The 27,082-nt window shown below is 36.7% G+C and overlaps 1 protein-coding gene across 9 annotated transcripts in view; it reads left to right on the top strand.

Annotated features, from left to right (window-relative positions):
- Positions 1-27,082, top strand: part of Nfib (nuclear factor I B) — a 250,254-nt gene that overhangs the window by 96,565 nt on the left and 126,607 nt on the right. The window lies entirely within an intron of this gene.

Below are 27,082 nucleotides of genomic sequence, written 5' to 3'. Positions count from 1 at the left end.
TCTTTTAAAGTCAGCCTTCTGACAAGATCCTCTTTCTTACTCCCCCCGCCCTTCCTCTCTTCCTCTCTCTGTCTCTTGCCCATATTCTTACATTCAGGAGAAATTCTTTTTATTTTCAGAGCTTTCTTTCAATGAACTCTCCCAGCACGGTTAGTTAGCACTCCGACTTATGAACAGACATGTGAAAGAATGATTTTCTTTCATGGAAGAGTTGTAGAAGGATGTAGAGCCATGGCCTACTTATTCATGAGAGGTTTGTTCTAGTGTAAATGTGGTAGTTCTGCCAGGAGATCTCTGTAGTCGAGCAGGCTCATCTTTCCTATACACCACTGCCATGTCCGCTCCCACTCTATGCTGCCAACCCCACAATATGGCTCTGCTCAAAGAGCTTTTGTGAGGGGTGGTTTGGGAAGTCCAATCAAGTGGGGTTCTCAGTCTCAGAGAAATGACTCAGATTTTCTGCTGAAGAGATGGCTTAGAGTTAAGGTGCTTGCCTGTGAAGCCTAAGGACCCAGGTTTGATTCACCAGTACCCACATAAGCCAAATGCACAAGGTGGCACTTGATCTGTAGTTCATTTGTAGTGGCTGGAGGTCCTGGTGTTTCCATTTTTTTTTTATTTGCTTTTTCCTCTCACTCTCTTTCTCAAATAAGTGAATAAAATATTAAAAAGAAAGGTCCCAGATTCTTACAGATTCCAAAAGATGTTTGTTCTGACCTTTATCTACCTCTTGAAATATTCTCCTCTCCTTTCTGCTTTCAACATCTGTCTCAGCTTTTACAGCTTTTTCTCTTCTGTAAATTTGTTGAAAAATCCTATTTTTTTTTTTTTCTATTTGAGCATCTTCTTTCAGCTAATTTTTCTTTATCCTTCTGGTTTAAGCTTAAAGCAACTTCTTTTTCCTTTCATGTGTTTTAGTTAAGTGCCTCCTATGTATCAGAAATTAGGCCTAGGCTCTCAGGCTCTCGTGAGTCAGGGTTGTTTGGGACTGACTATATTCCTGCTTTCATGGACTTACAGTCTGAAAGAGCCTTTCAAAAAAAAAGTCCTTCTCAGTACTCACTCCATGTTAGCTCTCATTCTGCAATTCTGTTATTCCCCATAAAATTTGTAGAGTTTGTTTGCTACAATCAGCAAGTATTTATTATAACACATTGGAAACATTCAACAAGCTTGGTCCAGTTCTGCTCTCTATGATGAGCTTGAAGGTCTTTGAAGACAGAATCAAATCTCCTGTCTGTCATGGATTTGTTTCAGAATATAGTTGGCATTCCATAAATGCTAAATGAATTAAGGAAGGAATGCCATTTTCCCTGCCCTCAAATTTCTTCCACTTGCATTTTGTCTGACTTCTCTTATATCACTATCTTGTGCTGTCTTAATAATAATACAAATGACAAATTCATTGATGCTAACCTGCCTTCCCTTAAAAATAAGTCAATTACTGAAAATAATTGCTTTAAATTCATATTGTCTGCTTTTCTTTTAGCAGCCAGCAGACATCAGTGTTTGTAGGAATGAGAAAAAAAGTTCATTTGGAAAGTGCTATTTTAAGAGGCTGATACTGAGTTGGCCTAGGGAGGGTCTTGCACTGGCCTCTGGAGATGGTGAGGTAGGTTCCCCAGCTGGGGAGAGAATGCAAAGGGAGTGAGAGAAGGTTCAATGTGAAGCATTTTGCGCTACAACAATTTATGGAAAGTGAAGAATCCTTTTTCTTTTTCTTGTCTTAGAAAACAAAAAAATTAAGCTAGCCAAAATTAGAAAAGTGTCTTTTATGTGCCCGGGAATTTAATCCATTATTCTATTGAAGGCCTCATAGTTCAGTTTATATTTTAGAACCAAGCTTCAGGTCTGATTAATTCCAGGATTACAGCCTTTTGGTGCACAATTAATGTCTGTTGAGTGAACACATGTACTGTGTGAATATTTGGTCTCATATTTGTTGTAATTCTTCTTAAGCCACACTTCTTTAGATGCAGAATTTCTGTTTGTACTATGATTCATATGATAGTAAAGTTGCAATCAGGGTTAAAATTGAATTTTTTGGGGGCCAGTATAAAAGTCAAACACCCTGTCTGCTCTTGTTTCAGTAGGAGAATATTTTGTCTTTCAGACACAGACTGACCTATGAGCTTTAAGAGACTATTGGTTAGTAATTTGGGGTTGTTTGTATATGAATGAAGAAATGATATAAAATAAACTTTATATGTTCTCTTGTAATGTTTAAGGTACTTCCCCCCTAATATTCAGTTTAAATTGCTTTCTCTGTTTTAAAATTATGAAGTTCTCCAAGAAATTTTTATGAGTCAATGCCACACATAATGACACCTGTAATAGAGATATTATCTAAGAAAAAAATATAAAATAAATGAGAGGATAAAAGAATTTCTAATATCCCAAAAATGTAAGATGTTCTGATAGGTCCTCATTTCATCTTGAGTTACAATGAATATGGCATTAAGCTAGGTTGATTTGGGCTCATGTGAAAGAGAAACCACATTAGTAGTCAACCATAACAAAATTAAAATATAAGTATAAAGATAAACTCCAGATGCACCAAAAGAGGTGAACTGTAAGATACTTTTGTTATATTGTGGTAAATACTGGTCAGAAAGGAAGCTTTTTCACTAGAATATTTTCCAAATTAAGCATACTCTAGTTTTCAAGCAATCTAAATTCATATGTAATTAGTATCTCAAACAAATTAGAGGAACAATGAGATATTTACTGTTTTAACCATAAACATTGAGTTTGGCTTTTGTATGTGGGTTCAAATGGGATATCAGGTAGTTCAAATGTGTGAATGAAGAATCATAAAGTTCATTTTAAGCATATGAAGTCTTTAAAGTATGTGCTTCTCTTCCTATGCAATTATTATTATTTTTATTTATTAATTTGAGAGTGAGGGAGAGAGAGATAGAAGTAAGCAGGGAGAGAGAAATATAGGCACGCCAGGGCCTCCAGCCACCGCAAATGAACTTCAGACATGTGCACCTGCTTGTGCATCTGGCTTTTGTGGGTCATGGGGAGTCGAACCTGGGTCCTTTGGCTTTTCAGGCAAGCACCTTAACTGCTAAGCCAGTCCTCCAGCCTGCAATTAGTTTTAAAGTCAGCTTCAATGCAGTGTCTTTAGATTCATGTCTCCTCTTACTATATGTATTAAAAAATATAAAGAAGGTCAAGTTGGATGAGTCATCTGATTAAAAAGAGTAAATTAATTATTCTTAATTAGTTAAAAATAAAAATTAAGTATTTTCAGCTTTTTTAAAGGGCAAAATTCTTAGTATTAAATGATTTTAGAAAAAGCAGTAGGCTCTAAAATGAGTAGTAGTATATATAACTTCAATAATTATTGTATTGATGGTATACCAAATAATGATAGGAATTTAAAGTTTATAATAAATGAGTCTTTTGAACTAATGTTTAAAATTTTACCTTATCAGTGTTCTAAATCATATTTTAATGGCTTCATTGACCTTTAGTTACTTCCAATGGAAACAGCACATATTTCATCAGACTTACCAAATACTCTGTGTGATCAACATCAAAGAAAATTGATTAGATGGCTTGTATCCCCTAAAGACTTTGCTCAACGGTTCTGATTTTTTTTTTTTTTGTTGTTGTTGTTTATTCTTTGTAGCATTCTAGCAAAGTCCAACATGAATTCTGACTCTGGGAGAACTGCTGGATCTACTCCTAAGTAGCACAATTACCTATTGCAATTACAAAGCTTATTATTTTTATATCAGACTATAATATTGTAGGCAATGAAGGTCTTTTCATGTTGTTTCATAAAATAAAATTTCCTCATAAATCTGAAACCACATTAGCCCCAGACATAATCCATTACTTTGTTCCAGCCCATGTTTCATCATTGCTTTCAAATGTATCATAAAATGTCCTGTTTTGTTTGAAGGGTGGGGAATATGGTATATAGATAGTACAAATCATTGACTACTTAAGAATGGGATGCTCTGTATATCTGAGAAGCTTATTTATTTATTAATTCGTTTATTTATTTAATAACATTTTTAAAATAAAATGAGTCCTGTATCCAAATGAAATGTATTTAAAAATTAGGTTGTGCTTAACTTTTCAAAATTGCTTTCTATTTTCATTCATATGTTTAATTTAAAAAAATTAAACACATAGAGTAGAACTTGATTATTAGGGTTTGAGTTCTTGGGGGAATGGGTAGATAGTCAGAGATGAAAAGTTACTTAAGGGCTGGAGATAGGGCTCAGTGAGCACTTGCCTAGCACGTGTGCTTCCCTGGGTCCAATTTCCAATAATATACATGTGTGCATGTGCGTGCGCGCGCGCGCGCGCACACACACACACACACACACACACACACACACGTTGCAAATTGTAAATATATAGGACAAATAAGCCCAGTGAATTCATATATAGCATGAGGACTACAGTAATACTAAAAGTTTGCTAAGTCTAGATTTTAAGTGCTCTCATAAAACGGATGAAAAATACTTTCAAAGGAAACTTTATAAAAACTTGAAAAAGTGTTTAACATCCTCTAAGAGAAAATGCTGTCTCTCTATGTTAATGATAAAGATGCTGTGGCAGTGGCAAATATGTAATTATGGGAGAGGACAAAACTGGCTAGTGCATTAAATTGTGATCATATACATCTTGTACTCCCTCTCCCAGACAATCTCATTTCAAATACTACCTATGGTTATTAGCTGTGTGATTTTAGAGGTGAGATAGCCTTAATTGGGAAATAAAGCTTTGACATGCCGCTGTGAAGTAGGGACTAAAACCCAGGTGATGGCAATGAAAGGAACAAGGATATGGTTCCCTGGGCAGCCTACCACTGGTTCTCTACTTTATGCCTTTCCCTTCTGGGCAGAAATATTTTAATACCTATTAATTGTTATAGAAAACATAATAAGGAGTAGGATCAGAAAGAATGGAAGAGGGATATTTTTCTTCTTATTTCCCTGAAAGTTAATTTCTTTTAATATTGTTTTAGATTATTTAGTAGTGAGTGTGGAGTAAGTAGAAGCCTATTGCAGAAAAGCACCTCTTGGTGTTTTCTCAGGTACACAGAACAGTCTGGTGAGGCCAAAGAGATACAGGGCCACAGTACACCAAAGGCAGAGCTTTTGAGACCAGGTGAATTAATAGTACTGACCTTCTATACTGACCACAGGGACTTGCATTTCCTTATTAGATTAGTAGATTTAGAAGACCTGAACGAGAGCCTATAAGAATTTTCTGTTTTTGTACTTCTTTGATACTAGATTGGCCTCAACAAGTTTCATGTCATATCTTCTTTTTCACTAGTTTTTTCAATACTAAGGGAAAATATGTGTTTGAATTTTATCTTTTTACTGATCTTTCCTACTCAATTACATAAGGAAAAATTTAAGAGATAACAAGTTATATGGTTATAAAATAATTTTTAAAAATCTAGAATGCTAATTTTTTTAAATTAAAATAGAATTTATTAGCTTTTCTTTTAATATAAACATGAGAAAGAAAAACCACATAAGTTATAGTATTCTTTTCAAAATAGCAATCAATACTTGAATAGAGTGCTAATTTTCATGCTGTGTTTTATTTAAATTTGTTTCAAATAGGAAAATTAGTGGGAAATGCACTTTCAGAAATTACCACAAAATGATTGCAATTCCGAAAAACTATGAATATAGTTTTTTTTTCTTTTTGAAGTATGTGCTATGTGTGTGTGCTGAATGTATACATGGACTGATACAGTGCCCCATGGGCTCTTCTTTGAAGACCAGAGGAGAACATCCAGTATGCCTCTTCATCAATCACCCACCTGCTTTTCCTTATCAAGGAGTATGGAACATCTTCTTGAGTCCATAGATTGCCATTCATGAGCCTCAGCAATTCTCTGGCCTCCTTTTCCCACAGGACTACAGACCTGCATGGTCATGCCGGGTGTTTGCATAGGTTCTGGAGATTCAAACTCTGTTGTCATCAGGCCCCTATGCTTGTGCAAGAAGCTGATGGGCCACATCTCTCTAGCCCCAGAACTTTTTATGTAGTCATTAACCAGTAAAGTGATTACTAGTAGAGAGTGGATCCACTCCTCAAACAGAAGATTGTAAGTAGCCTCCACTGCCTGCTTTGCCTCACAGTACAGCTTAGCTTCTCTTATGATAGACCAAGATTTGTATCATGATGTCTCTGTTCTACCACTGGACATAGGACTGTCTTCTCTGAGCTTCTGTTAGCTGTGCTTGCATAGAAAGAGGTATAAGTGGCATTAGGAATGGATCAGTGCTAAGTCCAAAGAGAGCACAGAAGTGGGATTTGAGCTGGTTTACAGAAATTATAGTTTCTAAACTCAATGAAAAAAAAAAAAGAGGTCAGACCTGACTGGGGTGGTATCAAGGACACCAGCTCACCTGAGCTTAATCTGCATGAATTGGTATTAGATAGCTGAGCCTGGAATTAGGGAATAGACTTTTGGGGGCCTGGTTGCCAGATGATGGAATTACTTCATTCAGTAGGTAGAAATAAATGTCTTAGGCTGTGTACCAAATACCACGAATGTACTGGCTTAACACAGCCTCTATTTATGAGGTAACATTGCTGTTGGTCACAGTCCTGTGCAGCATGCCTGCCTTGTCTATGCTTTTACAATGTTGCCTAGGGTAAGTTCTCATCTGGAGGCTCAGGATGGGGTGAGGGAATTCTGTTTTGAAACTTCTAGTGGTTATGGTTGTTGTTGTCTGAATGGGGTTCCTTGTAGGGAGGGGGTTTCGTTGATGGCTCTCAGGGTCTTGCTCCTTGCTCTTGCAGCTACCTGAATTCTGTCTTCAAGCCAGCAAGGAGGGCCCATCAATCTAATTTTAAATCTCTTTGACTTGTCTTCTGAAACAAGCCAGAGAAAGCTTTACTTTTAAACAGTATATGTGATTTGGTCTGGACCACTGGGATCATTACTCTCTTATGATTTAAGTGTACCATCTAATCTAATGCCTATCATGTTTAGAATCCTGGCGACTATAAGGGATTTTAGATCAGAGCAGGAAGGACAGGGATCACTTAAAAATTGAACCTTCTGTAGTAAGTAGTTGGGGACAACTGTAGATGGCTGAATAAGGAATTTACATGCTACAAGCAGGGCTTACAGAGTGGAATATAAAAATGTGTTTTGGGTAAGTAAGAGACTGGACAGAGTTGATGTGATATCAAAAAATCTGACAGCATTATCATACTACAAATGGAGAACCAGAAATCAGTGAGAAGACCTGACAACCTGTTACCTCCTCAAAAGCTGGGGCTTGATTCCTGGATGGGTTTTGGAAGGAAAGGTAATGATTGGCGATGTTAGACAAGCAGGTTCTTTGTGCCTTCTCATCTTGAACATTGGTGACTTTATCTTTTTGTATGCTTCAGTTTTATTTTACAACCAAATTTGACATTCCAATTATATTATGTAAACTAAGAAAAAGTGAAGGCCCACAGGACCTTTCTGACATCATATTTTAAGAGAGAAAATGATGAGTGCATAGAGGGGAAGTGACACTGGAAGAGAAGAGAGAAGTCACTGGTGTAGAATGATTCGCAGATAGCTGAGGCATAACAAAGGACAACTTGTTCACTTATACTATGGCTTCTAGGGGAGGCTGAGATCAGCTTAGTTTGACATTTGCCAGGAAAACGTCAGGGGATGGGGCGGGGAATGCTGTTCTTAAGCTAGGCTTTAAAGGAAGTGATGGAGAGAGTGGGAACAGGGGTCTAAGTACTGGGCAGCTCTGCCAAGCTGGAAGGCAGGGAAGCTTGAGATGTGAGACAGTGCTGTGACTGTGAACTTTGGGGGCTCCTGTATTTGAGATGTATGTTTTATATTACAAGCCTCAGTTTTTTTCCAATTATAAAATGATGCTAATAATTATTCCCACATAAATATACAATAACAGATTTATAGGTGAAAACCAGTTTTGAATATTGGAAATCATATGTGATTTCTACCCTCTTTGCAGAGTGGTTGTGGGTTCTAGGTGTGCAAATACATGTTTTTCATAGTATCTGTTCAGCATCTGATCAGTACTGCATCGTAACATTATAAATGTGCAGAATCTTGAATTTATGTAGAGGGTTCAACATTCCAAAACAGGAGAAGCCTATCATATAACCATTATAGTCACACCAGGCTGCAAAAGATTCATTCTACATTTTAAGTGAAATATGAGACTATCCACCAGGAGCTGGGGTCAGAAGGTCAGGGAACCCCAGTGGGTGGTCAACCTTTGGCTTGACCTGGGAGGACAAAATGTAATAACTTGCTGCAGTCTGGGGCCTTAGAGGAGCTTCCAGATTGAAGGTAGGTTGTACATAGGCAGATGGACAGAGTAATCTTTGGTTGATAGCAAGAAACTTCCTGGGAAGGGATTAAGATAGGCAGAAAGAAAGGGATGAGATGGGGGCACCACATGAACCCCCTCTCCATGTGTGTGTGTAGATACCATTGCATAAAGAGCAGAAGCCCTGAGTGGTGGACGCTCATCTGGACTGTGCTCCTTTCTACTGATGAAAGGGCCCATAGGGAGGAGAGAGGTTTCATCTTGATGAAGAATGTATTCTGAAAGAGACATGGGATTGCCTTAGTGAAGAGTACAGAGCTGGGAAAGAGCAGGAAGAGGAGGAGAAGAATAGGGAGACATGTGGTTTGTGAGATTGTGGTGAATAAAAGAGATAGTAGACTGCTGGCTGGGTTCCACCGTTGAAACTGTGGATCCAGCATCACAAGTGATAATGGGAAGAACCTGGCTCCCACGTGGAGCTCCTGGTTTCTCCTGAACTCCAGTTCCTTATACAAAATAATCCCGCCTTTTAGTAAAGGTACACTGCATAATGATATTTGGAGAATATCATTTCTTTCCTCTGGTGTGACAGCATTATCAATGACATTCAGAGCATCTCTCTAAGCCTGTCAACCATACAGGGGCTGTAAGACTACTCATAGTGATGCCTTGTTTTGTTTCTGGGGTATGTACTAAATCAGAAGAGCAGTGCTGTCTTTATGGCCTGAGATTTTACAGTGGGTCCATGTCACCATCATTGTTCACACTAATGCAATAACATACAATAACAGGTGTTGTGATCCTTGGTGAAGATAATTCAGGAGCTATTGTTCCCTGATTTTATCTTTGTTTTTCCTGCAAAGAGATGACAAACCTATCAGATGATAGCTGGGAAGCAATGTCTTGACCCAATGGGAGGAAAGTGTGGAGAGTCCAGGTTATCATTTGTCAGGGAAACAGCCTTCCACTTGCTAGCTCCCCTGAGCCTAGAGATGGAGAAGTGCCTTTGCTGGAGCTCATCATCTCACAGGGAAGGCCTCCCACTTCTCAAACGTGGAACCCTACCTTCAGAGTCATAGTGAATCAAGCTTGTGGTGTCCAGGGAATTTGTGACATACTGTTTATGCACCTTAGCTTCCATTCCATTGGGTAAGGAAGGGTCATTTAGGTTCTTGTCATCTGGGAAATTCCTTATTTACCTGTCTTTATCTTATCTTTCTTTTCCTTTAATTTTTCCTTCTCTCTCTTCCCCTCACTCCCTCCTCTCTTACACACACTCACATACACAGACAAACACACACACACACACACACACACACACACACACACACGGTTCTGGGGATGGAGCCTAGGGCCTTGTGCATACTAGACAAGCACTTTACAACTGAACACCATATATATATATACACACACAAACACACACAATAAAATGCAGTGCTATTCATTCAAGCTTTCTTCCTGAATTCTGCTGTGGAGTGTTAGTAGGCAGTTATATTTATCTCTAAACCTACTCCCTATTTAGAAAACAAAACAAAACAAACCCCAGTGAAAATACTTCCTCCATGAAATGCATGTAAAACAAGAATAATGTGAATGAACAAAACCCTGGCATGAATCAGTCCTCTTAGAGCACATGCAGAGTGGTTTGTAATTTTGAGTAAATGAGTCTGCAAACCCAAATAGTTAGGAAGCCTAATTTGCAGGCTTATAGTTTGACATTGTAACCCTAAATTACATCTTATTTGGGAGAATCTTTCTAAGTCAGACTTTTAAAAACTGTACCTCATAGGATGAATGACTCTATATTAAGGTATTTTTAAAAATGCAGATAATATAGCAATATCTTTATATAGTTACCTGTGTAACACATACTATTTATTATCAAGATGTTATTTTTAGCTGGATTTTAGATTTCTTGTTCTTGTTGGAAATGTTGATAGTCCTAAGTACACAGAATGAAAAACAACAATTTTTTAAGCAAGACAGAGAAGGAATTGTCAGAGATCGTGCCAAACTCTACGGGATACAACATTTCAGGAGAGAAAAGAGGCTAAGGCCATCAAAGTTTCTACCCAATTGAGTAAACAATGTAAGTTTTGGTAGTTAACAATTTAATAAGGAACTAGTTCATCAAAACATATTTTGTGGTGGGAGACTGAAGCCATTATTTGATTGTGTCTACTTAAATCCCACAGGAACTGGGAGGCATGGTGTTAGGACCCCTTGGAAGCAAGGTGTGTTTCTGTAGAAGCCACTCTGCTGCCTTCACAAGCTAGGTGACACACTGTTACTGGTTTTTTGAAGATGGCAATGGTTGATAGGAGTATGAATTGCTACTACTGACGACTGACATTTCCTGGTCTTGTAAGCCTATGGGCAAGTAGACATGGAGGCCTGAGCTATGTTATGGGAAGTGTACCTAAAAGCACATTTCCACATTGAGTTTAGAGGAAAATGGATAGCATGTTTTAGATGCTGAAAACCTGTCCAAAACTGGGTAGTAGTTAAAGAGCTTCTTTTGCTGCTTGGTAAAATCTCCAGGAAGCTAATTACCAAAATTAAATATCAGATATGCAGAGGACTCTATGACATCTGTGGTCATTAGTGTCCTGGAAGGCCATGACCCCTACTTGTAGTTCATTACTGTTTGCTGAAGACATTTAAAGTCTCACATTGATGCATGGAAAGTCTTTTATTCCAATGTTATGTTTACACCATGTTGGCTTGAACAGAATGTCATTTGGTAGAATCTGGGTTTTATCAGCTACAGCTTTGAGGAAAAACACTTTGGTAGTTCAGGAAAATTCTGGAAACAAAACAGGCTTTTGAGATATTTGAAGTCAGATTCTTCATCGTATCCTGGAGACAAAACAGTCTTGAAGTTGTAACCACTGAGCCATCTCTTGGGCCTAATCTTAAACTCTAAACACTGACCATCATCCTAGTCTAATCTTAAACTTTTAAAGTGGATATCATCAGTGTATTTTACATGTGGCTCCACTATTTTGTTAGTATTTCTTCCTATTTCTTGGATAACTGGACCTTTTCCTTTATTACTTTTCCTTTGAGATAATGTATGTCTTCTGGTGCTGCCCACATGCTCACAACTCATTATTCTTACTGCCTTGCTGGGTAGAGTGGTTTCTGTCTCTTTCTAAAAGTACTGTTGGTCCCATAGTGATGGAGGGTTTTAGCACACACGGATGAAAGGGGAATCCCAGCATAGAAGCTACAGCTTACTGGGCGAAATGTTAGGACAATGAAGCTTACCTTTTGGTGTACTCTTGCTACTTCTATTTGTTTTCTTACATAAATTTATTTTCATCAGATTGACTCCTATTATTTTTTAATCTCAGTGATATGTTTGTTTTTATGTGTTCTTCAGTCTTTTGGAGACTGAAACAGAGCACAACTAGTAAATATTGGTATATTGGTATATCAGTCATATTTTAAATGAGATAATTAGCAATCTGGCGCTTCCAGAATAATATAAGCTTAGTTTGCTTAGTTTTCTATCCTCTAACATTATTAAAATTAGAAAATTTTCTGTTATTGTCTGGTTGTTTACATTCACACCAGAAATAATTTGCATGATAGTATAATTTACATTTTTATCTGCCTTAAATAATTAGAGTGAGTTGGATATTTCTATATGTAAAATTTGTAGCATAGGAAAAAGTTGTTGCTTTGAAACTTTGTCAATTAACACTAATATTCTTTGGAGCATTACAAGGAGATGGATGGAAATGGCCAACTTAATGCAAAGGATACTGCATTTGTATTTATATGGTTAATGAATATTAGTTATTTGCACTTAAGATGGTTATCAGATTCACATGCATTCCATTTTATATCAATAAGTTCTATCTAATAGTTCCCACCATCTATACAATATTCACACTATATTCTTACCATTATGGCAGCATTTACGATGATGGACTGGGATAGTTGTGTTAGTTTCAGTAACGCACAATATTCTATGCATAGGCCAGGGTGTCTGCATAAAACAGCTTTGATTTGCAAGACTGTTTGATGAAGATTTGACTGAAAAAACTGTTTCCTCACTTTTTGGAATGATTATGAAAGCATTTTTGGTAAATGCAGCATATCCCTGAGTGCACCATGGATGATAGAACCCAACTGGCTGTCACATAGACATGACTGAGGGATGTGACTGTGATACACGGGACATGCCTCTTCAGAGGTGCATCACTGTGGGGCTCATTTTATCTTCAGCACTCCTCTCTCTCTCACCTCCCCACTCCCACACAGACACACAGGAAGAACTGTGATGCTTACTGGGCTGCAGTTTCTACCCCATTCTCGTAGGAAATCTGTAGGGTAGCAAAGTAACTTGAACAGTCATACTTAATGTTAAGTTAACTTCCTTATCAGGTAAGCCTAGTTTGCTTGTTGGTTTTATTTTATTTTATTTTTTACAAATGATTACTACTTTAAATTATTTAGGTATTTTGCTGATCATTTAAATTTCTTTAAATTGGAAAAAGAAAAATATCTTAACTATCATCAGCTAATCTCTTAGGCAGACATTGTCACTCTGTCTTTTTCTAACAAGACCAAGTATCTGGTATTTATTAGTACTGAACATTGATTTTTACTAAATTTGAATTCCCCCATAGCCAATAGAAGTAAAAAGGGCCAGCTATCTCTCTAAAAGTGATGCTGATTCCTAATATTTATTGTGTACCTACCATGTCAACATGGTACCATGGCTAGGAATTTCTATGAAGGATCTCAATTCTTGAACAACTCTGCTTGGGAGATTAATTACTCTTTGGCTCTTACAATATAACTTAAAAAACCCAGAGGTGTTAATGTCATGGATCCAAGCTGCAAAGCAAGTAAATGAATAAATTAGTTAAAAATTATTTTGCAAACTACACTTTGAGAACGAGTGATTTTTCCTATGTGTAATGCATGCTATCACATGGGAATTATGCATACCACCAGCAGTTAGACACATCGCTCCTCACTCAGAAAACATGGGGCATCTTTCCCCAACTCCCTATACCCAACCTAGGTCACATGCTTTGGATCTAACCCAGGCTTCATATTTCTACCAGTGAGCTACCACACAATTACAAAATAACATTTTACACATTTTTTTCTGGATATTTTATCACAAATAGGCAAATTCTCCTTTACTTGATAGCCTTAATAAGTTGTTTTTAAAATAGTTTTCAACTAGTAAATGAAGATATAGACGGTTTTAGGTTATCACATCTGTTTTATTTACAATCGTAAGTGATTATTAGACATTACATCTTTCAAGTGCCTTGTTCCAGTTATTTATGCACATTCTTTTCCTTTTTTTTATAGTACAAGTATGTTAGCCACTCAAATCAGAAGCCAATTTGAAAGTTTGTGTCTTTCAAGATAAGTGAAAACTACCTTTGCCATTTTTTCTTTATTTCTTTTTTAGCTTAGCACCCAATTAATGATCTTGACATAACATTATTTTTACCTAGCTATGTACCTTGAGAAATTAAAAGTAATATATTTACAGAAAATAATTAAATAACATGTACAGGTAAAAATGTAATATAGGGGCTGGAGAGATAGTTCAGTGGTTAAAGGCCCTGGCTTGCAAAGCCTAATGGTTTGCCTTTGATTCCCCAATACCTCATAAAGCTAGATGCCCAAAGTGGCACATGCATCTAGAGTTTGTTTGCAGTGACAGGAAGCTCTGAGGCACCCATTATCTCTCTCTCTCTTTCTCTCTCTGTATGTGTCTTCCTCTTTCTGTCTTTCTCTCTCAAGTAAATAAATAAAGATATTTAAACAAATAAAATGTAAATCTCATTCTCCCACTGTTTCTTCTGTTCCCCTTGCTTTTAAACTCTTAAACCTTAACTTAGTGTGTTTTCAACTTTTATTTTCCTCCCTCCATCCCTCCCTTGCTTTCTTTCTTCTTTCTTCATCTATTTCTTTCTGTCTTTTTTTCTTGTTTTTCAGTGCTGAAAATTGAGCCTTGCCTATGCTATTCACACATCCTACCTCACCACTGAAGTACACCTGCAGCCCCTATTTCCACTCTTTCTTTGTGGCATATATCTACATACATATTTTTTCTTAATGGACATATACCTATGTACAGATTTTATGTAGCAGGATCTTTTTTTAGTTAAAATGGTGTAGGATGACTACATTTAAGGTTTAGCCCTCATTTTTGTGTTTTTTGTATTGTTAAATAAGCAGTTCTCAGTAGGACATTCACAGTAATATAAAGATAAATTTCACATGTATAAGAGAGTTAGTACCAAAAAATGGATGAGGAACATCAAAAACTGGAAAAGTGTACAAACTTATATAGTAGGATTTCAAAAGTGTTGTTGGCTAGACTAATAAGCATCATGCAAACAAGAGTTTCTTGGTAGTAAATATAAAATGAAGCTACAATCAAGAATTAGTCTCTCTCTGTGTGTCTCTTTGTCTGTCTGTCTGTCTGTCTCTCTCTCCCTCTCTCTCTCTCTGTGTGTGTGTGTGAGATGAGGGGATTTATTCTCTCTTGAATGTGGGAAGATAGGAATGGTGGGCATGTTTCCTGACTGCTTCCACTGCGTGTTGAACAGAGATAATTTCAGCTTGTTACAGGTCCTTAAAGTTTCAGGACAAAGGAAACCAACTTTCTGACCAGAATAGAGTGGAGGGGCAAAAAACTGAGAGAAGGCTTCCCTCAGCAGGTGGCACTGGGTGCGATCCTGAGAAATAAGTCTCTACACAGTAGAGACCTGGATATCCATGTGCCTTTACACGTTAAGCACTTTGGACTTTATACTAAGGGTTATGGAGAAATAGTCCTGCAACAATGTATTGTAGTAAGATTTACATTGTTGGAGGTGTTTTCCACACTAACATGTAGCTGAGTATTCACAGTATGTTCCTCAGAAAGGCAGCATTGGCACGTTTTGTGAAAGTCTGAGACATGCAGATTCAAGGGCCCTGTTCTGATCTGTTCAGTTTGATCTTTGGGGATTGCCCAGAAACTGTTAAAACAACTTTTCCAGGTGATTTTTGAGCATGTTAAAGCTAAAGAACTCCTGCTGTCGAGAATGAGTGGGAAACAGAACTGTTGTAAATTCTTTATTTGACTAATGGAAGGCCTGAATAACAAGTCACTTCTTAAGTCTCAACTTAGTGGTGGATCATAATTAAGACATCAGTTTTCTCATTTTGGCCCTTCTTTCTGCAATGGAAACTTTCTGGGCAATGGGATCACTATCAGAGCCCTTTTAAAAGACCTAATTGTATGCTGTATTATCCTCCAAAAATAATGCTTACAGAACACAAATGATAATAGGCAAGTAACATAATGCATGGAAATAATGGAGATATAATTTTTGGTTGTGTCCTATTTCACAAGTGATGCATATTATGTTTAGGTGTCTCTGAATGGAATGGTGAAGAAGGAAGTAGCTATTATCTAACTTAAGCTAATCATTTTCTAGGCAAGGAGTTTACTAGACCCTTGCATAAAGCATTTAATCTTTTTGTGCCTCAATTTCTTATCTATGAAATGGGGATAATGCTACCTACCTGACATGCTACCTACCTGACATGCTTGTCAGGATAAGGGCGCTTATGTGAAAGTTTGCTTTAAACGTTGTAAAGCATTGTAAATGGTGTGGAATTATTTTTATTATATAATGTAGTTATAATTTTAATTACCTACTGCACATTTATTAAGCATGTATTATGTGAAATTATACAAGACTTTTTAACAGTGCATTTTTGTTCAGAATTACAAAACTTTTGAGATAGTTCCATAAATTATTCACATTATAGTGGGAAATGGATTTGAATCATGTGGAAAAATTTTATTTGAACTCCTTAACCTCATATTTTGGATTTACTCTTGATAGTTTATTACCTTTTAAACTTATCAATTCTGATTTTAGTAGGATACTTAACAAATTATGAGGTAGTGCATTGTGCTTTAGTATATTTTTACTTTTGAATGATGATACAAGAATTACATGAATGCATACTCATTTATAGAGCCTAAAACAACAAAAATAGTAGAAGTAATTTGCAAACATTAAGTCAATGACTCATCAAGTCTTCAAGTAAATTAGAGTAGTTTTATTTTAATTATTTGTGGCAAATGTGTTAGTTTTTCAAGTGAGAGTTTTGGTTACCTATTCAAGCAGGACATACATGTTTCTCTTAGCCATAGTCTCAATTCTTGGCAATCTACTAATTTGTGTCTATTTGGTGTTAGAATGGATGATTATTAAAGAATGCCTATTTGCGTCTTGAGGTATTTCTTATTCTTTAATAAATGGCAATTTATTTGCACTAACACTAGAGTCATATTCCATTTAACCTCAAACTGCAATTGCAATTATAGCCTAGAGATTTGTTGTTGTTGTAGGTATTCTGGTTAGCCAAGAGATTGTTTTGTAAATCTCCGTCTAACTCAGGCTGACCTGAAACTCACTTTGTTTTCCCATGCTGGTTCTCAACTCATAGATATTTTCCTAGTTCAGCCTCTTAAGGACAGGGACTAAAGGCATGTGCCACCTTGCCTCACTTGATTTATTTTTCACATGTAAATTTTTTATTGTTTAATTATTTTTGAAGTCTATATTTCCTTTTAACTATACTATTAATGCCCTTTTAGTGTGAAGGGTACCTGTCAGCTGGGGTGGGTACATGTCATGATCTCTTAGGAATGAGTTCACTTCCAGCCACTGTTCTCAGGATTTATCCCTTTGACTTGCTTTCCCCTGCCTCTGGAATCTGTCTTCTGGATCCAAACTGACCTTCTTCTAGTTACTTGCTTTAAGTACTATAATAGTATTATTTTTCTTTTATTTTTGAAGTGGGCAGTGGATGGTCAAGGCTTTTCTCTATTTTCACTTGTTTAAAAACTAGCTTAATTAGATTTCCAGTTTAAAAAAAATAGTACAGGTGATATTTGTGTTAAACACACACACACAAAGAAACAACAACCTACAATTATTTTTGACTATTTACGGGGCATAAAGCTAAGAACAATTATGTTTTTAAATGAAAAATTTCAGTTTTATTCCAGTTTAAATGTACATAGTGTAAGATTATGACATGATGTACGTGATAAATTAGATATACTCTAAAATTTTAGAGAACAATTATTGAGTTACATTTCTGCCTTCCAGCCCAGAGGCCAAATGATCATGTAGAAATAGATGTTTATTTCCATCCACTTAGCCACACTTTCCTGTTTTACTTAGTCAAAGGTAAGTTCCCTGAAAATCTGTAGTATGCAAGAGATGCAACAAAAAGGCTGTTTGACTCAGTCAAGGACATCTGAAAGTTAAAAACATTACCCTAGTTTTTTCCTAGTTAAAATTTAGACTAGACAAAATTAAGTAATGAATACTGTTGTCTGTTTCACTTATTATTGTCTCTTATCCTTGAGATTTCACTTTTTAGCCTCCTATGGACTGATGGATCATTATAACCAATTTGTAGTTTCGACTACTAGAAGTAACTCATGATGCTACTCATATTTGATTGAGCATTAAAGGAGTCTCTCTCTTTCTCTCTCTCTGTCTCTCTCTCTTTGTGTGTGTGTGTGTGTGCACATGCATTCACGTATTTGTATTTATATTCATATTTTAGTTATTTTCTGTGCAACTGAAATCACATTAACAGTAAAAGAATTCTGAATTTTTAATATTCTCCAAGTCAGGGCTTGAATCTAAGTGCTTAAAAACATTTTAAAACTTACTGATTTTGGAAATACTTTTTGTTCAAAACAACAACAACAAAACCTTTTGTCTGTTCAGTGGAGCTGATGAGAGGACAGAGATCTTAACCTGTCAGATGTCTTAAATGCCCTTTGTGTGATTGCTTTACTTAACACAACTTGGATGCCTCTATATGTGTTTAGGTTCATTCAAGTTTTCCAGTTTTCATTTTGAAAAGGAAGCAAAATATTGAATCTTTTTTCCAAAGGAAAATGTTTGTGAGAAATGAGAACAGATGGCATTTTAAGACTCTGGGGAGAAGTACAGCACTTCAATTGAAATTGTTAGGCAAAGTCAGAGACAACCACAGCTACCAATTGTTACAGTTATTTAAATGACTCAATTCAAGCATGTGAAAGGGAGATTTTCTTTTAATTAATAAAAGAGTTTTTTCCTTCTAATTTACTGTTCAGATGTCATGAAGTATATCCCGACATCCAGGTTTTATTAGGGAAAAAAAATTGATCCAAAAGCAGCTCAGTCCCATAAGATATATTCTATAATTTTGGGTTTTACCCAGTTACAGTGTGACAGACAACCTATTAGCAAAATCAATAGATTTTTCTGAACTTGGAGTCCTCTGCTCTTTTACTCTCCTTCTGAGTGAATTATCTTTCAGTGCCCGGGCTTTGCAGCTTGCTTGTGGTGGGATGCATTAACTTCTCCCCACACTGTTCCGAGGCAGCAGAGCATCCATTACCAATACTATATCCAAAGTGACGGATCCATGCAGGCTGCCTGCTGTTTCATTCATAACCACAAAACAGACCAAAATCACTTGACTTCTTTTTACAACTTGCAAAGAGTTAATGGACTGTGCTGGCCCCCTGCCAAAACCTTTAAGAAACTTTATTAATGTGTTATGAGGCTGGGACACCATAGTGTGGGATTTTTTATTGGTTATTCATCTTAATGAATAAAAATATGTATGTACAATTAAAGCTGCATTTCTTCCCAGTTGCCTTCTAATAAACATTGAGTCTTACCAGTGTTCCCCTTTGCATTTGCTGGTCAGTTGTGGTCCTCTCACTTGTAAAGCCTGGGGTTAGTGGTAGTGCTATAAAATAGACTTCAGGTAAAGAAATGCTAGGTTTGTATTTGAGCTGAATAACTAATGGTGAATATAAGGAGGTGGTAAAGTAAAATTTTAAAAGAAATCTTCATGTCAAAACCCTAGTTATCACCCGCTATAAGCTTTTCATTTTATTGATACAATCTGACATGTATAAAAGCTGGGCTACAATGTGTTGATTATTCCTAAGACAGAGGCAACATGATTCTGCTGTAGCTCATGTTGGAAAGTGACATTAGGATAGTTAGCATTAAAAAATAATTTTCCTCTTGCTTCTGTTGTGTTAGTTATCAGCAAAAAAGCATTTAATTTTTTTTTTGCATGATTTGTCATCCTTTCACCACTGATACTTTCTTCTTTCTTTTAAGGTACAGAGTCTTTTAAGGAAGGAAAGACTGGAGATAATATTACTTTATAAACTAAATTTAAAAAAATAAGCTATGCAAATCAGTGGGTCTAGATGAATTTCATGCTGTAGCTATTTAGGAAAAAGATAACATTTTTTGCACCTTTTGGCATATGTACTTGTTCCTGCCTTGACCTCAGTAAGAACACTTTGTATCTTCAAAACATTTTTGAATGGTTTTATGAAAAGAATCCCAAATTCCTAAAGTGGAGAAAAAATTTCAGGTCATTGTTTGACAATTTGGTTTTCACATTATGGTCATTGCACTGGGAAGCTTGGTACTCTTCCATTAATAGTACATGAGAAGGTACCCTTAAAACAAAATGCTGGTAAGCAACTCTATCAGGAGAATAAACATATTAAGTGTAATATATATCTTATACATAGTATTTAATGTAAACAATAAAATAAGAATTTAAGCTGTGTCAATCTTTATGAAGTTCATCTAAACTCATGCTAACACTTATAAGACATGGCTTTATCTCTATTAGAAATAAGAATAACCAAATTGGGAAATAAGTATAATTTGTTTCTTTTTTAATCTTGACATTGGAATAGATTATTGAAATGAATGTTTGAGCAGCTATTGTATTGAACATATCAGTTCACCTTTTAAGTCTCTTACTAACACAATATATCTCTGTGTGTGCATGAATCAGAACAAACCTTAAATTTTAGAAGACATCATACCTTGAGATGAAAAAGAATATATTGCAAATATGAGAATAAAATTGAAAATGATTTTCCAATGACTTTAGGAGGTTGAGCTATTTTAGGCATTGGATACTATCTTTCCACTTAGATTTTGAACATTGAATTTTTAGCTTGCCATCTTCTCAAGTTGAAACATTTTGCCTTGTGCATCTCTTAGTATAGTGTTTGCAGCAAAGAAATATTTTGGCTTTGCATTCCTTCTGTTAATATCATCAACCTGTATATGAGGAAGTGGTGGAAATGATACTGAATTGTCTGCCTGTCGGCAGACAGTAGAAACTAGTTCTTCTCTGAGCTGTGTTGTATTTGTAGGATAATGACCAACCTCTGCATCCTGGTGGAGTATCATAAAGACTATAGCAACATTGACATGACCAAGGAAAATGGGAGACATCAGACTATCACTGGGACAAGTGGCTTGGCTCATGAGGGTATTAGTTGAGCCTGTGGTGAAGTTTCAAGACTTTTGTGGGAGATTAAGAGGTTTGTGGGCATAGTGAGTGGTGACTTTGATGAGGATGTCCGATACGTTATCTCTGTGCTCAGCTGCTCATTTTGAGCTGGCCCTTGGCCTGTCTGTGGAGCGTGCCAACATAGTCTTCAATTTGTGGCATTGGACAGAAAGGATTTTCTGGTCATGGTTAGCACACATTACCAAACCACAGCATCATCTCACTACTCCACTCAAGGACCTCCACTCAAGGGAAGCTTCTGTCAGGAACATTAGGAATTTATGTGTCAAAACCCAAGAAAATTGATCAAGAAATCTAAAATTCTACCTGAACTATATTTCTTTTTCTATTTAATGCTAATCAACTTAGAAAGACAATCATGTAAATTGAACTCTAGGGTCAGATGGGCTTGGGTTTAACTACTAGCTCCTTCAGCTATTACTAACCAAGTAAATATCCTTGGACAACTTTCTCATCTTAATGAGAGGGTGTTCATAATCTTGCCCATAGGGCCATTGTGAGAACAATGTTGGACATGTAAGTAAATGCCCAATGACTCTTAGTATTACTCTTTATTGTTATTCGTCCATAGGATACTTATTGAGGATAAACTGACATTTTAAACTCAAATAATGTATAAACCACTCATTGTGGCTTTATAACTATTATTTATTCTCACTAGTATCCTTTGAGGCATAGGAATCAATGTTGTATGCATTGCACTGTCTTATTTACTCAATAAGGCATAAAGTGTCAATTCTAGAAACTCATATTCTAGTTAGGAATATAAAACATACTCTTTGGAAGTACAAATTAAAAAATAACCAAGACAAGGAACAAACAAAATCTAAAATTCTCTCTTAGGGGCTGGGGAGATGGCTTAGCAGGTAAGGTGCTTGCCTGCAAAGCCAAAGGACCTAGTTTTAATTGCTCAGGACCCATGTAAACCAGATGCACAAGGCACTGCATGTGTCTGGATTTTGTTTGCAGCAGCTAGAGGCCCTGGCACACTCATTCTCTCTCTATCTGTCTCTCTCAAAAAATAAAATAAAAATATTAAAAACTTTCTTAGTATTTTTATAAAGTATGGTGTCTTGTTCTCATAGATCTGCATGTAATATAACAGAGTCTCTTTGCATGCAATAGATGGTCAATCAATATTTACTAGCTTATTGTTTCTTGAATAGATTTAGTTCCTATTAAAAGTATCAGTATAAGTTACCAGTGAAAATGAAGAGGGCTTTTGAACACAACAAATTTGGTTTACCACTCTATTCAGTTACCATTATTATATAGCTATGACTTTTATCATTCTGATAACTAATTAAATAAAGGTTAAAAGTTCCTAAATGTCTTTTATGTAGAATCACAATAATGATATGAAATTACCCTGCTGAAGAAACATTCAGAGACTATACCTGTGTATGTTTCTCAGTTTTCAGTTGAATACTAGAGAATAGAAAGTATTCATAATATACCATTAAAAAGATATTAGATCTTTTAAAAATATATATTATTTTTAAAAATTAAATTAATTTAAAAAGATATCAGATTCTATTATGATGTAGATTTACAAAAACTAAGTAAAAATTTTTAGTGTGTCTGTGGTAAGTGTGTGGATATAAGTCAAGGAAGGAAGTCTGAGCAATCAGTGAATAAGCATGTGAATGTAATAGATGCCACCATTCTTTGCCAGCTTTGTGGAATTTATCTTTTGCCTCTAGATTCTCTCAGCACTGGCAAGAATGTTGGAGCTTGGAATTATTGGGCAATAATCATTGCCAATAATGATTACAGGATAGTACATTGGGCCTATTGTTGTTATCAACCTGAGCCTAAACTTAGAGAATTCCCTGATAGAGAACTTGTTAGCACCATTAGGCAATATCTGGCATCTGTAGTCTCATCATTTTAGGTTGGATTTAATTTTAATAGAGAGGAAAAAAGACAAAGGTAATATGCAATTTGCTAGAGCTAGGTATACTTATGAAGCACTTTTCCTTTATTTGTTCTCTGAGTGTTTTTGTTATTCCTATGAACAAGTCATTAATGTCTTCGTTTTCATTTGGTCTCTCAACTTCCTTTCTTTCTTGTTTTCTCTGTCTTCTTCCCTTATTCCTTCTTCTTGCCCACCACCCTCCATTCCTTCTTTCTTCACTGTACTTCATCCTCCCTCCTTCCCTGATGCTCTTTCCGTCAGCCCGTGTTTCTTGTAGAGATTCAGGGACTATAGAATTTATCTCATTTTTCTCAATTAGCTGGGATTTTGTGCTTTGGACAGTTCCACAAATTTGAGGTGTTTACCATAGAAAGGTATGCAAAGAATTTGCTTTGTTAGTGCTCTTTTAATGAGGTAAGAAGGCTAGCCTATAAAGGATAAGAGAAAAGCACGTTAATATTTTGTGTTTGTTTCACACATGTGCAGTGGAGAGGATCTAAGTGCAGGTCAATTTTTTTTTTTTTTTCAAATGGGAAACTTGGCTCTGCTCATGCTTCTCTACAGTGTGTTTTACTGTGGTCAGGAGGCTTTAATTATACATTTTCACACACATTTAAATGAGTTTCTTTAATTAGTAGAAAGCATGGGGGCATACCTGAGATTGAAATTAGTACAATTCTGTAATTTCCAACTTGTAGTTTTCAAATAATGCTCTGTAGTTTTTTCAAACAGCTTTACTGAGGGGAAAAAGAAAGTTGTGGTATTAACTTTTATTTATGTGGGAAATACACATTTTGGCCTCATGTGTGATAGTCCTCAGACTTGCTTGGATGGCTGGGCAGCCTTTGCCCTTGGCGAGGCGCAGGCCGGCGACATTTCAGGAGGCCTTGGCAGCCATTTTAGATCCTGCCCGCACTGAGCTCCTGGCTGCCAAGAGCTGCAGCCGCTCTGTGCCAAGACACTTTTGGCAGTGGAGATAAACTTTGTAGAGATACACAGTCCAGAAATATCTTATAATTACAAAGCACAGGGGGCAGAATGTTTTTACAATACAGCTGTGCTAATGTAAACATTTAATTTGGCAGCCTTCTCCACCCACTTTTCAATTAACCGGGTCTATGCAGATACTTTAGGTCTGTAATAAACTTTATTGCTACTTCTCTTAGAGTACAATTTATGAAACACAGATTTGAAGGGCTTTTTGGGGAGGGGGTTTCTTGCATTTAGAAAAGCACATTGTGAAGGTTATGTTGCGATGAAGTGGAAGTATAGCTTTCTGTCTCAGCATATGCTACAGTCCTGGCTTTACTAAAACAATTGCTTTGGGGAAAAATGTGGGGGCTGTCTCCTTTGGCTTCTAAAGCATGCAGGAGGATATTAATAGAAAGAGGTAAAATCACTTATGTAGCTACAAAAAGACACTTGTGTTGGTGATCATTAAAAAAGATAAATGTCCCCTGCAATGCACGAGGCTGTTTCAGAGATAAATTCCCAATAATAGTTCTCACAGATATAATTATAATAATTGTGTGATCGCCATGATAATTATTCTTATAGAGTGAAAGAAATAATTTTCTATCTAAAGTAGCATTCAACTGTTCTGCTTACAAAGCCAGTCAATAGATCCTTTTTAGCTAACCTAAAAAAATAGAAGAGGTCATGAAGTTTTAAAGCTAAATTTGGTATTAGTTGACATTGTAAAGAGATTTTTTCCATATAGAATATGACACCAAAATTCATGATCTCCCCCTTTTTTAATTAAAAAAAATATTTATTTGAGAGTGACAGACAGAGAGAAAAATAGAAAGAGAGGGAGAGAGAGAGAGAAAGAAAGAATGGACGCACCAGGGCTTCCATCCACTGCAAATGAATTCCAGGTGCATGCACCACCTTGTGCATCTGGCTTACATGGGTACTGGGGAACTGAGCCTGGAGCCAGGGTCCTTAGGCTTAGGCAAGCGCTTAACCACTAAGCCATCTCTCCAGCCCCTCATGATGTCTCTTTAGTGATTTGCTTATACATTTCTCAGATAAAGTTGAGAAAATCATATAGCTACCATGTAAATGGATACATTTAACGGAAGATTTTGAAAATTTTTCTGTTTGGAAACTTTGCTTTGCATATGAGTTTTTAAATTTAACTTTATTTTAAAATGATGGATTTAGTAATAAAAACAATGTTTTCTATTAGGATTCCTTTAGAGTCCATATAGTCTGCCTCCATCAGAGCCCTTGATGGCATGACTACACTGTGACCATCAATATGAAATTGTATTTGTCTTTATGGCTTCCAGACTACTTAATAGATTCCTCTCACCTGAAAGATGGTACAGGCCTGAGAATGGAAAGTAATGGTCTTCTTATTTCACAGACCATTGTTCTATGCTGCTGTGGTCATTTTGCCCTTGTATCACCTTATGTGTTTGGATTTTCAGCTCAAAACAGTATAGTTCTGGTCTGTGGCTTGCATTCTTCTACCTGGGTTAGTAGTGAAAAACAGTGTACAAGTAGCAAGGTTTAGAAGTTCTACTGCTGTATCTTTGGGCCTCTGTGCATGAACAATGTTAGCATTTTCAGATATGTTAATTGCAGTACCCACTTCTTTGTAGATTTAAAACAGAACCCATTTTCTGTGTTAGTGAGTGAACCAGTGCCAGTATAGTACAGGTGAAACTGTGAGCTGTGTGAAGATAGGAACAAACCACGTTTTAATGACTATTACAGGATGAGTTCCAGGAATTACATTGGGAAAGAACATTACTGGTGTTCGATTCTTTAAAATAAATGAATGGATAAATGTAAGTCAAAATCATAGTTATATTTCTATGTGTTGCTCAGGCTTGAACCCAGGGACTCATACATGACAATCAGTTGCTCTACCACTGAACTGTGCTCCAGCCCCAGAATCAGAACATTGGGTGCTTATTTCTTTTATCAAGCAGTAATAGCATGTTGTCACCATTTCTATTATTTTGTCTTACCTTTGTGAATTAATGTTCTTTGGTCCATTTCTTCATGGATAGTATACTTAGGATAAGATCTTATTACTGCAATATGAATAAATACTCCAAATTATACAGGGTACCTTAGGAAACAAATAGTTGCAGTCTTAGAGGAAAATACTGCAGATATAACCAACCACAAAACAGTCTTATATTGGAGATAGGAGCAAAGTGATGTGGGCCCTGGGGCATGTTCTCATTAGGGGGAGGCCATCTGAGGACCAGGAAGAGTATACCAGATGAATGAAGTCAAGTGCTTTGAAAGACGAATTAAGAGTTTGTGTAGCATCAAAGAAGGGATATGTCAGGAATGAAAATCATATTAGAGAAGAGACCTGCTATCACACAGCATATTCCCGGAACTTGGAGAAGGGTGTTAGAGCCAGGATGGCAGGAAGCTGGGTCCAAGATGGCGGGAAGCTAGGTACTTGTCAGGGTTAAAGACGATTGCTTGTCTGATGGTTTAAATGTGAGAGGAGGCAGCTTGGGCCAGACTATGAAGGAAGGGCCTCCAGTGCCATTCTTACTAGTATGCAGATTGCTGTAGGCCACAGGGAGCTATCAGTGTTTGACGTCGCGAGGTGATGTGGTTCTTAATGGCTAAGCAGAGGATGGAGTCTCTTACTGTGTGCAGAATGAATCCTAGCTAGAGTGGGCTGAGGTAATTGTCAGGTAAGAGGCATGAAGGCACAATAAGAGATTTATCAAGATAGGAAGAGAGGCTTTTCAGGTAAGGACTAGGCTTTAAGGTAAGGGGTTTTCAGCATGCATGTGTTTTCATCATATATTGACATGTAGGTGGAGGGAATGAAAGTGGCTATAATCTGGGTACAGACAACATCAGGAACATTTTGCAGTTCAAGTGAGAGTTTAGGGCTTGATTTAAATATTTGAGATCTTCAAAAACAATGAGTACTATGTGACTAGGGAGATGGCTTAGTGGATAAAGCACTTACGTACCTGAGTTTAGATCTCTAGAACCCACATTCTAGAAGTTGTTGCAAGCTTCTGTAAGTGCAGGATTCCTATAGTGGGATAGGAGGCAGAGATAAGAGAACTTGTAGACTAGCTAGGACCACCTAGCCTTAGGAACATGGGGATGAACAATGAGAGAACCTGACTCAAATGAAGTGGAAAGTAAGGACCAACATCTGAAAGTTGTCCTCTGACTTCTATACATAGACCATGGTATGAATATGCCCACACTTACTCACATGATAATGAGTATACATCATACGCACACACATCTATACACATACATACAAAAAAGAGTGACACTTGCAAAGATGGCACTGGTTGAATTTTCCTAGGGGAAGCAGACTGAAACCAGAAGGTGGGTGAGTGAATGTATTGTATTAGGGAGTGCCATACACGAGGGACCCACAGGGGACGATGAAGTAGTCATTGTCATCAGGAAAAGAAGCTTAAAAGATAGAAGT

This window comes from Jaculus jaculus, chromosome 1, assembly GCF_020740685.1.
Source record: "Jaculus jaculus isolate mJacJac1 chromosome 1, mJacJac1.mat.Y.cur, whole genome shotgun sequence".
Classification (NCBI taxonomy): domain Eukaryota; kingdom Metazoa; phylum Chordata; class Mammalia; order Rodentia; family Dipodidae; genus Jaculus; species Jaculus jaculus.
The sequence above is the reverse complement of the archived record's forward strand: the minus strand, read 5'-3'. Positions and strand labels throughout refer to the sequence as shown.